General features: G+C 41.0%; 1 protein-coding gene across 10 annotated transcripts in view; it reads left to right on the forward strand.

Annotated features, from left to right (window-relative positions):
* The window catches only part of chl1b (cell adhesion molecule L1-like b), a 687,190-nt gene that overhangs the window by 54,725 nt on the left and 617,930 nt on the right, over positions 1-14,535 (forward strand). Inside the window, exon 1 of one of the 10 annotated variants that reach the window (XM_069936962.1) lies at positions 7,077-7,234. The exons of the other annotated variants lie outside the window; for them this stretch is intronic. The gene's annotated coding sequence lies outside the window, so the exon portion shown is untranslated. Of the gene's footprint in view, positions 1-7,076; positions 7,235-14,535 lie in introns of those variants that run through there. 10 annotated transcript variants of the gene reach the window in all.

Consider the following 14,535-nt stretch of genomic DNA (forward strand, 5'->3'; position numbering starts at 1 on the left):
CATCACCAGCAGTCTAAAATTTTTGTATTTCGTCCCCCCCCCACGGTTAGGTTCACGTAGCTCTTCCCGTGAATCTCTGTCAAAAGGGACTCGGAGGCTAATGTTACCCAGCACTTCAGAGGGAACACAGTCAAGGAGTAGTGTTCGGTGGTGTGTGGATATATGAAACTCTTGGTGCTTCCTGTGTCGAACAGGCGACCCGTGGTGTGACCGTTTACCTCTATGTCCATCGTGGACTGTCCCAGCTGGTGTGGTTGACTCTGGTCCAAGATGATTGAGGCTAATGTTGGTTCGCTGTCTGACCCACTGCTGCTATGTCGTTGAGTCGGCAACCGCCAAGATGACCGCCCAGAGGATCATGAAGATGACTGTCCCCATGGATCGCACACAGTTGGGCCCGGAGGTGAAGCTGGCAGGGACATCCCCCCTTGTCATGACATGGTCCTGGAAGTTTGGTTCTCCACAACCAGAAGTGATGACTGGAGCTGCTTGAGCCAAGATGGTGATGTGGGCGAGAGGCTTAGATTGGCATAGACTTGCGTAGTGCCCTTCCAGCGGCAGTTCGAGCAGGTCGCGATACGTTCAGGGCAGTACTTTTGGGGATGCTGGCTCTTCCCACAGTAGTTGCACCTTGTGTGCTCAGCAGTTGCGGCGGCTGTCAGGGTCAGGGGCCCCAAGTCCCAAGATGGTGCCACCTGTTCTGCATATCTGGGGTCCGTGTGGCCCATGGCATAGGCCTCCGCATTCTTTTGGGCCATCTCCACGGCCCAGGCCATCTGTATAACCTTCTATAGGGACCGATCTCTCTTCTCCAGGTGTCGTTCACAAATATATTGGGAGTGGAACTCAGCAACCAGCCTGTTGCGGATGAGCTCCTCCTGGTACTCCTCCACCTTCACGCCCAAGCACCTGCAGTCTCATCCCAGCTCCGGCATGGCCCACTCCAATTCGTCGACTGACTTACTCGGGCCTTGGCGTCGGGAGCTAAACTGGAAGCCCATGTACATGGCATTCCTCGGCACTCCATATTGTAGACAGAGCAGGGCCATCACGGTTCAGTAGGTACTCGCAATGGCCTACTGCTGGGAATAGTAGGTAATTCTCATCGCTGTCTGCTGTGATTTTGAGGCGCCTCATGTAGGCCTTCAAGCAGTGGAGCCACATGTCGAATTTCACGGAGGCCTCTGGGTCTTTTGGGTTGATCTCCAGCTTCTCCAATTGGAGAATTTGAGAATTCTGTGGTGTTTAAAATCTTAGATCAATAAACTGTAGCACAATCACTGACCACTCAGAGACATGAAGTAAGGGCCAACAGCTTTATTGATTGAAAGATCCAAGCATGCCACAGAATGCTGCTGGCTCAAGTCCAAGGGCAGGTATGAGGGAGGAGATTAGGGCTCTCGGCCTTTATTAGGGGTATTTAATGAAAGGGGCTACCAGTTCAGTAGGCGGGCCAGCCTTCCCAGCTCAGTGGGGAACGTGCCCGCATTACCATGTACCACCACATTAGTGTCTATGTGGGCTTTTCCCAGAGGCTCCAGTTTCCTCCCACCATTCCAAACATTCCAGAGGTGTAGGGTAATTGAATGGAAATTGGGAGGCATGAGCTCGTGTTCCGAAATGGTGTGTTACCATGTTGTATGTCTAAATTAAAAATTAAACACCTCCATTTAGACTTCTACTCACCTGTCATTTCTTCACTTTATTCCATATCTGACCACTCTGTCTTGGGCCATCAACTTGGTCCAATCAGGCCACACTTAATTTGAGGAACACAACACATTTTTCAAATTGAACATGAACTATGACAACTTCTGATCACCTCTTTTTTTCCTTCTCCACAGATATAGCTGAACTTCTCTGCTTCAAGCAATTTCATTTTTCTATCTCTTTTACTGCTAGTTTTGAAAATAATTGTGACCTTGACAACTTTGATCTGCACAAGCATTCACTCTGTTCTCTTCATCTTTGCTACTCCACATCGTATAAAACCTTTCCAGTTTGGTTGAAAGATCCTTGACCCAAGATGTCAACTGTTTCTCTCCCCACTCAACGCTTTCAGCTTGTTAGCGATTTGCTGCGTCTTGATAATACAAGATAATCTACACTTGATAACATTGTGAACCAGACTGGAAGAAGATTATGGATAGAAATACATAAGTGAAATAACATCTCCCTCATTTGTTGCAGCTTCCACTTCCAATTTAAGAAAGCATCAAAAATAGTGTGAATTTAGTTTAATCATGTTTATTGTTGATGTTCTGCACGCAGTTATAAAGTCATGATTGCCATGCAAGAAGTTTAACCATTGTAATTTGCCATATGTTTTTATACCTAATACTTCGCTATCTTGAAATACTGCTGTGTGTTGAGGAGGATTTAGGCAGAGAACACCGTGGAGGGAAGTTGACCAGAAATTCTATCTGTAGCAGATAGTGAGGTATCTCACAAGCATCTCACAAAGGCCCCTGAGCCAGAAGTAGATTAACCAGTTCTCTTTTAAATGAGTATTTGTCTGTCAGCAAAAATGTCAGTGCCAGAAAGGGATTTCTTAAAAAAAAAAGACCAAATCTGCATTGATAGTAGCGAATGTGAGTGATTGTGCACTGGGTCTTTACTGTGTTTTCCTTGGTATTGGAGCATCTGTAGAAGAATGCTTGTAAAGTATACAAATACCTTGGGAATTTTAAGGTTTTTTTCCTCTTATTTGATGTCACAATAAAAATAGCAATAAGCTTGGTCTTTGTTGATATGAACTCTATTGAGCAGAAAGCCCTGTGGTGCTTATACAGCAGTGATACAGTTCTATGCCCCAGAGATACATGATATTTCACAGATAATTTGCAATATAATTCTTTGGGGATAAAATGGTCTAAAACCAAGGCCGCATCTGATGTGAATACATATTCTATACAAAACGTAATTGATAAACAAGTTGAGATTCCACATTTCACAACAGAATACAAAACTAAAAAGGAGCTGCGACAAATGTTATATCTCTGGATTACTTAGGAGGCTTCTTAAATAATTTAAAGATGCAAGATTCAAATAACAGAAGAGACTTTACTTAATGATGCCTTTCACCATCTCAGGAAACTGCTCACACACACTCATTTACATATACTTACGTCCCACAGTGGTGCACTACAGTTACTACAATGAGAAAGATGTATTCTTACGCGGTTAAAAAATAGTTCACATTATCCTGACTATATCCTTCTCAAGATGAAGAAAAATTTAGTGTTTTTTTAATCACTTTATTTCCAGTGCAACTTAAGTAACTGAACTTGTGCACTAGTTTATTTACACAACTATTTTTAAATAGTTCTTATCAATATTGCACTGGCGGCAGTATGTTCCTTCGCCATTTTGTGGATTTGGCTGCGTCCATTGGACTCTGTGTTGCTGGTACACATGTAGGTGATGCAGCTTGTTGTGTTTCACCTGACAACAGCTGTGTTGATGTTTCAGTATTAATGGTTGTGGTATCTTCACTTGATACCTCACTTGATAGTGGTGTTGCAGGTTTTGCTGGTATTAAAGCTTTCTGCTTCATCAAATCTTGTGTCAGCTGGATGTGAATTCTGTTCCTCCTCAGCTGATTGCCCGACAATGTATGATCTTCGTGTCTCAGCTTCTCTGATGACCTTTGCTGGGGTCCATGTTTTCAACATCAGCTGTTGAATATGCACATGCTGCCCTCTGAAGAGTTCTGGCAATGTTTGTGCATGTTTGTTATAATGCTGGTATCCTTCTTCTTGCATGTCAACCAGTCTTTTGGTTTTCTCCTGGTCTTCTCGAGGGTGTATTTTGCTTGGCAGAGTTGTTTTATATCTCCTGCCATTTAGAAGTTCTGCTGGGAACTCTATGTCAGCCCTTAAAGGTGTCACTTGTAATGATAGAAGAGCTAGGTATGGGTCTTCTTTTGTTTCGTGACACTTAACTAGTGTGTGTTTCACAGTTTGCACTTGTCTTTCAATGAACCCATGACCTTTGGGGTAGTATGGGGATGATGTAGTGATAACAAACCCATACTCTGCAGCCAGCTTTCTGAATTCTTGTGGTGTGTACTGTGTTCCATTGTTGCATATAACTTGTTCAGCAAGGAGCGCTCTCATTTCTGAGGTGATAGTTGACGCTCTCAGATCTTTCACCCTTTGGACGAATAGAAACTTAGAGTAGTAACTTCTTGGCTTCGCTTCGCGGACGAAGATTTATGGAAGGGGGTAAAATGTCCTCGTCAGCTGTAGGCTCGTTTGTGGCTGACAAGTCCGATGCGAGACAGGCAGACACGGTTGCAGTGGTTGCAGGGGAAAATTGGTTGGGTGTTGGGTTTTTCCTCCTTTGTCTTTTGTCAGTGAGGTGGGCTCTGCGGTCTTCTTCAAAGGAGGTTGCTGCCCGCTGAACTGTGAGGCGCCAAGATGCATGGTTTGAGGCGATATCAGCCCACTGGCGGTGGTCAATGTGGCAGGCACCAAGAGATTTCTTTAGGCAGTCCTTGTACCTCTTCTTTGGTGCACCTCTGTCACGGTGGCCAGTGGAGAGCTCGCCATATAACACGATCTTGGGAAGGCGATGGTCCTCCATTCTGGAGACGTGACCCACCCAGCGCAGCTGGATCTTCAGCAGCGTGGATTCGATGCTGTCGGCCTCTGCCATCTTGAGTACTTCGATGTTAGGGATGAAGGCGCTCCAGTGAATGTTGAGGATGGAGCAGAGACAACGCTGGTGGAAGCGTTCTAGGAGCCGTAGGTGATACCGGTAGAGGACCCATGATTCGGAGCCGAACAGGAGTGTGGGTATGACAACGGCTCTGTATACGCTTATCTTTGTGAGGTTTTTCAGTTGGTTGTTTTTCCAGACTCTTTTGTGTAGTCTTCCAAAGGCGCTATTTGCCTTGGCGAGTCTGTTATCTATCTCGTTGTCGATCCTTGCATCCGATGAAATGGTGCAGCCGAGATAGGTAAACTGGTTGACCGTTTTGAGTTTTGTGTGCCCGATGGAGATGTGGGGGGGGCTGGTAGTCATGGTGGGGAGCTGGTTGATGGAGGACCTCAGTTTTCTTCAGGTTGACTTCCAGGTCAAACATTTTGGCAGTTTCCGCAAAACAGGACGTCAAGTGCTGAAGAGCTGGCTCTGAATGGGCAACTAAAGCGGCATCATCTGCAAAGAGTTGTTCACGGACAAGTTTCTCTTGTGTCTTGGTATGAGCTTGCAGGCGCCTCAGATTGAAGAGACTGCCATCCGTGCGGTACTGGATGTAAACAGCGTCTTCATTGTTGAGGTCTTACTATTAAATACCACTCATGATTCTCGGTGAACAAGTCTATTCCCACTGTGTGCCATGGCCTGGAAGGAACTTAAGTGGAAAGCATTTCCTCTTTTTGTTGTGTGTTTCTGTTAATGCTTTTGGATATCTTCTTCATCTGGATCAACTGCTATCCAGACCTAGAATTGCTGGTTCATCTGTGTCTTCAACATAGAACATACAGAGGATGTTCTTTCCCTTATAGCAACCATTGATCTTAGCTCTCCCTAGCTGCTTGATCATGGGTCCACCATAGGCCGATAATGTGATATTTGCTGTTTCCAATGCACCATCTTTTGGATACCCTTTTATTATGTTCTCTGGGAACATCTGTGGGTAGAGTCTGAGTATCCAGCTTCACCTTTAGGTTTATTATCGTAGGTTTGTTCTCGATTGTCTTCTGTATTTGGATCCTTCTGTGCAACTCGCTTCCTTCTTTCATCTCACCCGGCATCTCGTGAAGGTGTTTGGATTCTATGTCCAGTATCTGGGTGTCGGAGTCCTCATTGTTGTCTCCTTTCATGTGGTGGATCTCTTCTTCTCTTTTTGCCTCTCTGGTATTACTATTTCTTCATACCAGTCTTGCACATCTTTGCCCACTGGTTTACCTTGCCACAGGCTTTACATTCAGAATCGTATGCGGGACATTTCTTTCAGTCATCGAAGGGGTGTTGTCTGCCGCACCTCCTGAAGGTCTTGGGGATTTGCACTTTTATGATTGTGTTCTTTATAGCAACAACCCTTCTCTTTGTTGTGGATAGGTCTTTATAAATAGGGATTTTATTTGCTTTCTCGTGGCTTTGAAGGCTATGGCTGTGTCGAGAGCTTTGGCCAGCTTCAAGGTATCCTACCCTATAAGAGACTTGAGCTCTTTGAGATGAGCACACCCCCATATTAGTTGATCAACTAATTTTTCCTCTATATCCTTAAATCTTCATTTTGCATCAACAATTTTTAGTCTAGTGAGGAAGTTATCAATGGTTTTATCAGTCTCTTGCATTAAGCCTTGAAATTCATAGTGTTTAATTCTATGATTAGATTTGGGTTCAAGGTGAAAAGGAAACTGGAAATTTTTACTCTGGATCATTTTTCTCCACCTCTGGAAGCTGTTAAATAAGTCAAGGCCTCGCTCGCCTGTCCAGAGAAGTATATAATTGACTTTCTCCTCTCCTGTTGCATTTTTAAAATAGCCTTTGAATGCTAAATTGCACTTCTGCTGAAACTTGTTTAAATAATTCAACAATGTCTTCACCCTCCCAGTCCATCACTGGGTGAACTTCTCTTGCTAACCCCATTTTTTTCAGTATTTTTTTTCTCTTCTTCAACTTCGTATTTCAGTGACTTACAATCAATTGTATGGGTTTATTCTTGTTCTTTATACTGCTGCCACCATGTTATGTCTCTGTGTTACTTGGGAGGCTTCTTAAATAACTTCGAGATGCAAGATTCAAATAACAGAGAGACTTTACTTACTGATGCCTTCCACAATCTCAGGAAATTGCTCACACACACTCATTTACATACCTACACCCCGCAGTGGTACACTACAGTTACTACAGTGAGATGGGTGTATTCTTACACAGTTAAAAAATAGTTCACATTATCCTGACTATATAGCAACAAACGTACAATTCATGCAAAAATGTGTACAGTCAAGAGCAATTTATTTGAATACATTTGCAATGCAATTCTTCATATTAGTTGAACAAGATGTTTGTAAGGTAATATTTGGAATTATATGTGCAGTTGCCGTGCGATTGGAAGGATGTCATTAAACTGCAAATGATGTAAAAGTGACTCATGAGGACATTACCAGGTCTGGTGGTGTTTAGTTAGAAGAACAGGCTCTGACTCTTCTGCCTGAAACGAAGAATGCCGAGGGTTGACCTTGCATAGGAATATAAAATCTTAAAGGGCATAGATAAGGTGAGTACGAATTTTAATTTTTATCCTTGGTGGGAGAGTCTAAAACTGGTGGGAATAGGTTCAAGGAGAAGGGGAGGGGGGATATTTAAAAGGGACCTTTTGGGGAAAATTTTCCACACAGAGGGTGTGAATAAGCTGGTAAAAGAAATGATAGAGGTGGGTACAATTTTGACATTGAAAAGACATTTGGACAGGTAGATACATGGACAGGAAAAGTTTAGAACGATGTGGGCCAAAGATGGGGAAATGGAATGAGCTTAGATGAGCATCTTGGTCAACATGGACAAGTTGGGCTGAAGGGCCTGTTTCTGAGTTTTATAACACGGCTTCGTTAACACTGTTTCTCAATCTATCCTGTACATTTTGTAAATGAACAAGCATGTAGAAATAAAATAATATGCACAATTATGTTAATTACTAAGCAATTCCAAACAGTGACATTTAAACAGAATGAGAAAGCTATGTACAAAATATGTCTTTCCTCGGTTGCAAGTTTAATCCTAAAGTGTTCGCTTATTCAGTTTTGCTGTAAGTTTATACAGTTACAGGATAATTGACTGGCTAATGTTTGAGGAATAAAGTAACCTTTTCACTTTTATATCTGCAGCCCATTTTTTTTTGTGAATGCTATTAATCTTACCAAAACCATGGGCTATTTAGCAGTTTAGCATTACTGAGCATATTGTTTGCTTAAACATGTTCAATCCTGTTTGTATTCAACTATTTTGCTATTGATTTGTCTTTTGAGAAGTAAATTAGGCCCAGCTCCAAGATATGTTTCCATAGAACTGCTGATGAACAATGTAGAAACTGACTTGTGCAATATTTTGCAAGCAATCACAAATAGAAAGAAAATTTGAATAGTAGTTGATGGGTGTGACAGATGGTTATTGCGTTTTTGGTTCCACAAGTTTCTTGGCCTCTGCTTCAAGGCACATTTTCAGTTTTTGGGACAGTCTGGGATATGGTGATGCAAATAGGCTGGCAGCTTTGGCCAAGGGCTAGATCCTGAAATCATGTTTGTGGAGATAGACGAAGAGGGTTTGGGATGGGCATGGTGAGGTTGGATGGGGATGCAGTGAAAAGACTGGAGCTAGGAGGGCCAGAAGAGGAGATCGAGTTAGTGACTGATAATCAGGAACAGGACTGAAGGGGAAACATGGGGTATTAAAGAATTTGGGCCTTCAGGATGTTGTAGCTTTGGAAAAGGGGGCTTGGCAGTGCAAAATGAAAGAGGTAAAGGGATTAAGCTCTGAGCATTTAGTTAAGAAGGAAAAAAATGAGATTCAGAGGAAGTGGTTGATGAAGTGGTGGCCCCAATGTACAAGTAGCATTTATTTTGCTGAGGTTTAGTTAGATTTCAGAGAAAATAGGTGCAGAAAGAAAAATATAAATTCCTTAAATTTATTAACCCTGGAAATTGGTTTGCAGACCATCCTTTTTCAATGGCAAAAGTCTTGCAGAAATCAATGTATCTCAGTGTATTGCAGTAGTGATTATTTCAATGTACAATGACCCCTTTTAGGAAAGAAGACCCATCCATTCCAAGTACTGTTAGTGTGCCTGAAACAGATTCTTATCTGATGATGTTGTCAAATGCAGAACATACATTCCTGTCCTTGTTTAAAGGGGAGATCAAAGATGCAACCCCATTGTGCAACATGACAACATAATTAGGAGTTCATCGAGTTAGTTGGTTGCATTATTTGCAATTTAAACAGTCAATCTGATATCTGGAGACCTGACCAGTCACTGCAAGAAGTGACCTCTGGGTGCTCAAGACTTCCAAGGAGCAGGAGACTGCCACAATGAACAAGTGCTTTCTCCAGCATTTAATTACACTGATACTCATTCTATAGTGCTTCGTAGGTGCTAGCAAAGATGGCACTCAGCAGTTGATGCACCAGAATCAAGCCTCTCTTTGCAATGGCAGGCCTGATTTGCACTAAATAGGACACAATTGATCCAGATTCAATTCTGACTTTGGGTGCTGAATGTGTGGAGCTTGCACATTCTCCATGATGCTGTCTGGTTTTCCTCCCATATCCTCATTCTTCATTTTGATAATTTGATCAGTTAATTGTCGTGAGTTTGTAGGAGGGTAGTAGAATGTGAGCAGATTTGATTGGAATGTGGGGAGAAGAAATTAGATTAGGGGTCAGATTGGAGTAAAAATTAGTGCTTGTTGGTTAGCATGGAGTTGGTGGGCCAAAGGGTCAATTTATGGCGGCTCGCCTGCCAGGAAATTGAACCAGCTCGGGAAGCCTCCTTTGGTTATGTGTGGCATGCGGGTGGCTGGGAGCCCAGGGTTTTAAAAAGTGCACAGGTCCAACGGTAAATTATTGTTTTCCGTTTGAACTCAACGTGACTGCGACTCTTTGTTTCCCACCGCGATAGAGTGACCACAAATTTCTGTTCTTTCTCTTTCTTTCTATCTTTCTTTCTCTCTCTCTCTCTGACGATGACTATGATAAAAAATTCCTGTTTTCCAGAATTCAAGCAACTGGGAAAAAATTCACAGAAAATAAATAGGTAAAAAATAATTGCCGCAGCAAGTTTGCCAGTCATACAATACGCAGTATCAAGCAAATGGAAAATTCACTTACCCAGCATCTACCAATCTCCATTAATGTCAGATGCCAGGGGTTTTACTGTACAACTGTATATAGCACTAATTAGGCCACAACTAGAGTGTAGTTTCTAATTTTGCTCACGACACAATCGGGTGCATATGATACCACAAGACAAGGGACAAAACAGATTGGCAAGGATGTTGTCAGAACTGGACATTATCAGTGGAAGCAGAAACTGTGGTGAGATTTAATTATGAGGATCTGAGAGAGGCACAAAAGGAAAACCCCATTTCCTTCAGCAGAGATTAATTACATTTAGTTAGTGAATGGATTAGAAGGGATTTTGGAAAAAAAAATCACGTAAACTGAAATGGGATTCTGGAACCCTGAATGGATCGTGGTGGCAGAAAATAGCTTTGCCCTTCAAAAAGTACCTGCATGAATAGCTGAGAACAAACATCTGAAAGGCCGGAATGTTGGAGTTACTTAAAAAGTAACTTTTTTTGCCCAGCTGTGCTATGATGGATGAATGGCATCCTGAGCAGTAAAGTTGCTTTGATCCTACAGTGTAAATAGTTAAGAAATCATCAGTGTATTGTTTCTAAAGTGTATACTTGCATTTTTAAGAAGATGGAGAGAAGGTTGGATGTGTACATGGAGGTGAGGGGGTTGGAGGGATATTGGCGGAGAGTGAGAGGATTGAGCTAGTGGAGTTGTTCAAGTGAACCGGTGTGGACTCGAAAGGCCGACATGGCCTGTTTCCGCTCGGTAGATGGTTATATGGTTATATGTTTATGAATATCTTCCTGAGCTTGCACACATCGATGCAGTTGGATAACGGGTTGTTGTTTTCATTGACTTGAGCTCTGGATTCAACACAATCATATTTCAGAGGCCAGGGAATAAATTGTTTCTGTGGGGACTCAGTACCCCTCTCTGCAGCTGGATCCTGGACTTCTTGATTGAAAGTCCACAGTAGGTCCAGATTGACAGCAAAACTTCAAGCCCCATCCCACTGAGCACTGGCGCACCTCAGGGCTGCATGCTCAGACTACGACTGCTCATCTTGCTAACTCACGAATGTACTGCCAGTCTCCACTCCAACAGAATCGTTATTTGTGGCTGACATAATGGTAGTTGGCCTTATCAGCAACAATGATGAATCGGCTCACAGAGAAGAGGTTGAAAGGCTTGTACAGTGGTGCAAGAGCAACAGCCTGAGTTTCAACGTGGACAAGACAAAGGAGATGATTGTGGACTTCAGGAGGATGAGGGACCACTCCCCACTACATCTTATTGGCTTCATCGTAGAGTGTGGAGCTCAGCAAATAAGTCTAACATGGTTGAATAGATCATTTAAAATTTTTGTATCTTATGTTTATTAAGGAATTCTCAACTTAGTTTTATCTATTTTATTTCTTTTTTGTGTGCTTACATGTATACAAATTATTTGTTATGTCCTTTCTTTAATAAAACTTTGTAAGCTTTTACGTTAAACTCTAAAGAAAAATTAAAAAAGAAAGGAAAGAATAAAAAGGTAGGCAGAGATGAGAAGGGGGAGGGTACAGGCTATCCATTCTGTTAATTGTTCTGTTGCTGGCAAGTTCAGTCATACCCAAAACTCAAGGTGCTGGACACCACTGATGGGAGCTTGTACGTGGTACACCTCATGGGAGGAAATAACCAGTTGGTTCTGAGCCTGGATGATGACCTGGAAAAGAGAGCCGGCAGTGGGAGTTTGGACTGGTTGACTGGGGTTGATGGAAATAAATTTGAGAATCAGAACTAAGGTTGAAATGAGGCCAGAGAGAGGACTTGTATCATCAACTTAAGTTGTGGGGTGGTAGGAGAGTAGTTTGTTTGAGGGTAATTACCTTGTGAGAATGAGAAACCTTAACACCTTAACAGGAACAAGCCAGGTGGAGGACAGTGTTCAGAGGCTGAGGAGAGTAGCTGAGATAATAATCTGAAATTATTTAGGTGTTGAGTTTGGACATGTTCAGGGAATCTCCTATCTCCTTTAAATCACTGTTTCACAGCAAGCAATACTGTGAAACTCTGGCTGGACGATGTGTGCTGAGATTTCCTCATTAATGCTACAAAGGAGCCTTGGAGGAATAATAATGTCTTTGAGTTGCAGTCAATGTGTCAGACAAATCATCAAAGCAGGATGTTTAAAACCAATAGCATTGAACAACATTTTTTTTTCAAAAGGTTTGCTTCCTGAAAAAAATTGGGGATTATAATTGATAATTTCAAGATGAACACCAAAATAATTTCAGATTTGCTTCAATGGAAATTGGAGAAACATTACATTAACTTTTTATTGAATTTAGCATGTTTAATCGTGTAATGATACTGACGCGTTGCATTTGTTCAACTGACCTAAAAAATGTTTTGCCGCTGATTTTTGTTTGTATTCAGCATATGATGTTTTATGCGTCAGTGTCCCAACAATAGATGGCCAGCACTGATGACTTCCCGTTGCCCTGATAATGCTTTTCCATGGTCACAATGTCCTGGTGAAAACTTTCACCATGTTCATCACTGTCTGCACCAAGATCAGCAGGGAACAAGTCCAACTGTGAATGCAGAAAATGAATTTTCAATGACACATTGCACTTCATGGTGTTGCCTGTTTGAAGGAAACTTAAATTACAACACAAAATCACAAATATAGGTTATATCTTAAAAACGGTACATGATAGGAACATTTTATGGAGCATTTCCTGATCAGCAGTCCAAAATCCATAAAGTACACCCAAAAGTGTTCAGGAAGAAATAGCTTTGTCGTCCAGTGCAATCACTGCAGGAGGCATGACCAAAAGTGTTAGGTGGAATTTCAAGAGTATCTGTTTTGAAACAGAAAAACTGGAGTAGGAAGAACCATTTGGCCCATCAAATTCAGTTTGCTGTTCAGTACAATAACCCTCTTTTGCAGGGCCTGTTCTCTCTTTCATCTCTATTCTCCTTTTAATCCTGGGAATGATGCTTCTTATAACTGGGAATTTATCAAATCCTTCTCAGTATGTTTCTTAGGGAGCTGCAGGTTAAAGGTACTTTATCTTCCCAAGTGTCCTTTCTGATATTTGATTTGTGGTTGATAAAGCTACAGGCATTATATGCATGTGTAAGGAAGAAAACATTGAGGCATCCTGTTCTTCAGTCTTGTCATATTCCACAAAGAGAGTCAAGCGACACCAATGGAATTATGCAGTGTCTGTTCTAAATGTCTGAAGGCAATATGATTTGGAGAGGAAAATATTCAGTGTTTGTCACTGTGAAAGTTGAATAGTGACCAAGAAATCATTCTAATCATGTTCCAGATTACCTTACACACAATGTCTGAATTTCCAAGGTATGAATACTGTTTTAAGATTGTGTGTAGCTTTCAGAGAGAATAGAATGTTTTAAACATTAATTTTTTTTTTCTGTCTGATTTTCTAATTTTAATGTGTGGATGGGTTCTTATGTTAAATGGGAGCTAAAAATTGAACACTTAATGAAGTTAAACAAAGTTAAATTTGTGTGTGTGTGTGTGTGTGTGTGTGTGCGCGCGCGCGCACACGTGAATGAGGTTGGGTTGAAGAGGGATAGGAACTCTTGTTTCTTTTTAAAATTGAATAATTGCTCACTTCTGATGCCTTTTGTGGAAAATATTACATCTTTCATCTCACATTCTGAACAAAACAATGAAAATCTCTGAGTTAGCACAAAAAAATTGTTTTCTATTGTGTCCTTTTATTTTAGCCATTGTCAGTTTGTATGCTCCCTTATGAACCTTAATGTTTTTAGTCAGGTTTTTGTTTTTAAATAGCATCAAAGATACATTCAATACCATGTAAACAGTCATAGTTTATAACAGAGCAATATTTTAACAATGATTTTTTTTTCAAATTAAAGACCTTAACTTATCATTAAAATATAAAAAGCTTTTCATGAATAAAACAATCTGCAAAACGTTGAAATATATTTTTAGAGCTATACTGTAGCTTAAATTTTGGTGTTGACCTTTTGGAAAAGTTGATCTCAATTAAGGGAAAGGTTAGCAATGACAAGTTTCAAATTCCCATCCAAAATTTAATGGATTGGAAGCTGCAATGTGTACAATGTCCCAAATGAGTTGATTGTCCTCAGGGAGCTGTGGGTGAAAATTCAGAAAACTTCAAATGTCAAATAGTCTACCTTGGGTGCATTTTTAGTACATTATTTGAATTGTTGTTGATAAAAACAACAGGCATTACATGGGCAAGTGAGAAAGCATTGGAATATCCTGTACTTCAGTCTTGTCATCTTGCACTCCATCTGCACCAAAAACAGTAGAGGAATTATGAAGCATCAGTTTTAAATGTCTCAAGACAATAAGAACTGTCAGTGGTAAAATGGAATAGATGATGCTATTGCCAATATTGTGACAAGATGGTGAAAATCCTCAAAACAATAGATTAAAATTAGATTTTTTAATTAACCTTTCTTTCCAAATAGCACAATTGATAAATAAGATACCATCATAGACATTAATGGATAAATGTAAAGCAAAATCTATTGATAAAATTGAATGTAGTTATTTGATATGTTTCCTGATGATAATGTTTATTTATTCACATTTTCCTCCATTTCCATCACTATTTTCAAGTTAATCGAGATTATATTTATTCACCATTTGTAAATAAAATGTGGATCACTTTATCCATGGACAGCTGAAAAGCATTACATAGGTAGGTGATC

Source organism: Narcine bancroftii, chromosome 5 (assembly GCF_036971445.1).
Source record: "Narcine bancroftii isolate sNarBan1 chromosome 5, sNarBan1.hap1, whole genome shotgun sequence".
NCBI lineage: Eukaryota > Metazoa > Chordata > Chondrichthyes > Torpediniformes > Narcinidae > Narcine > Narcine bancroftii.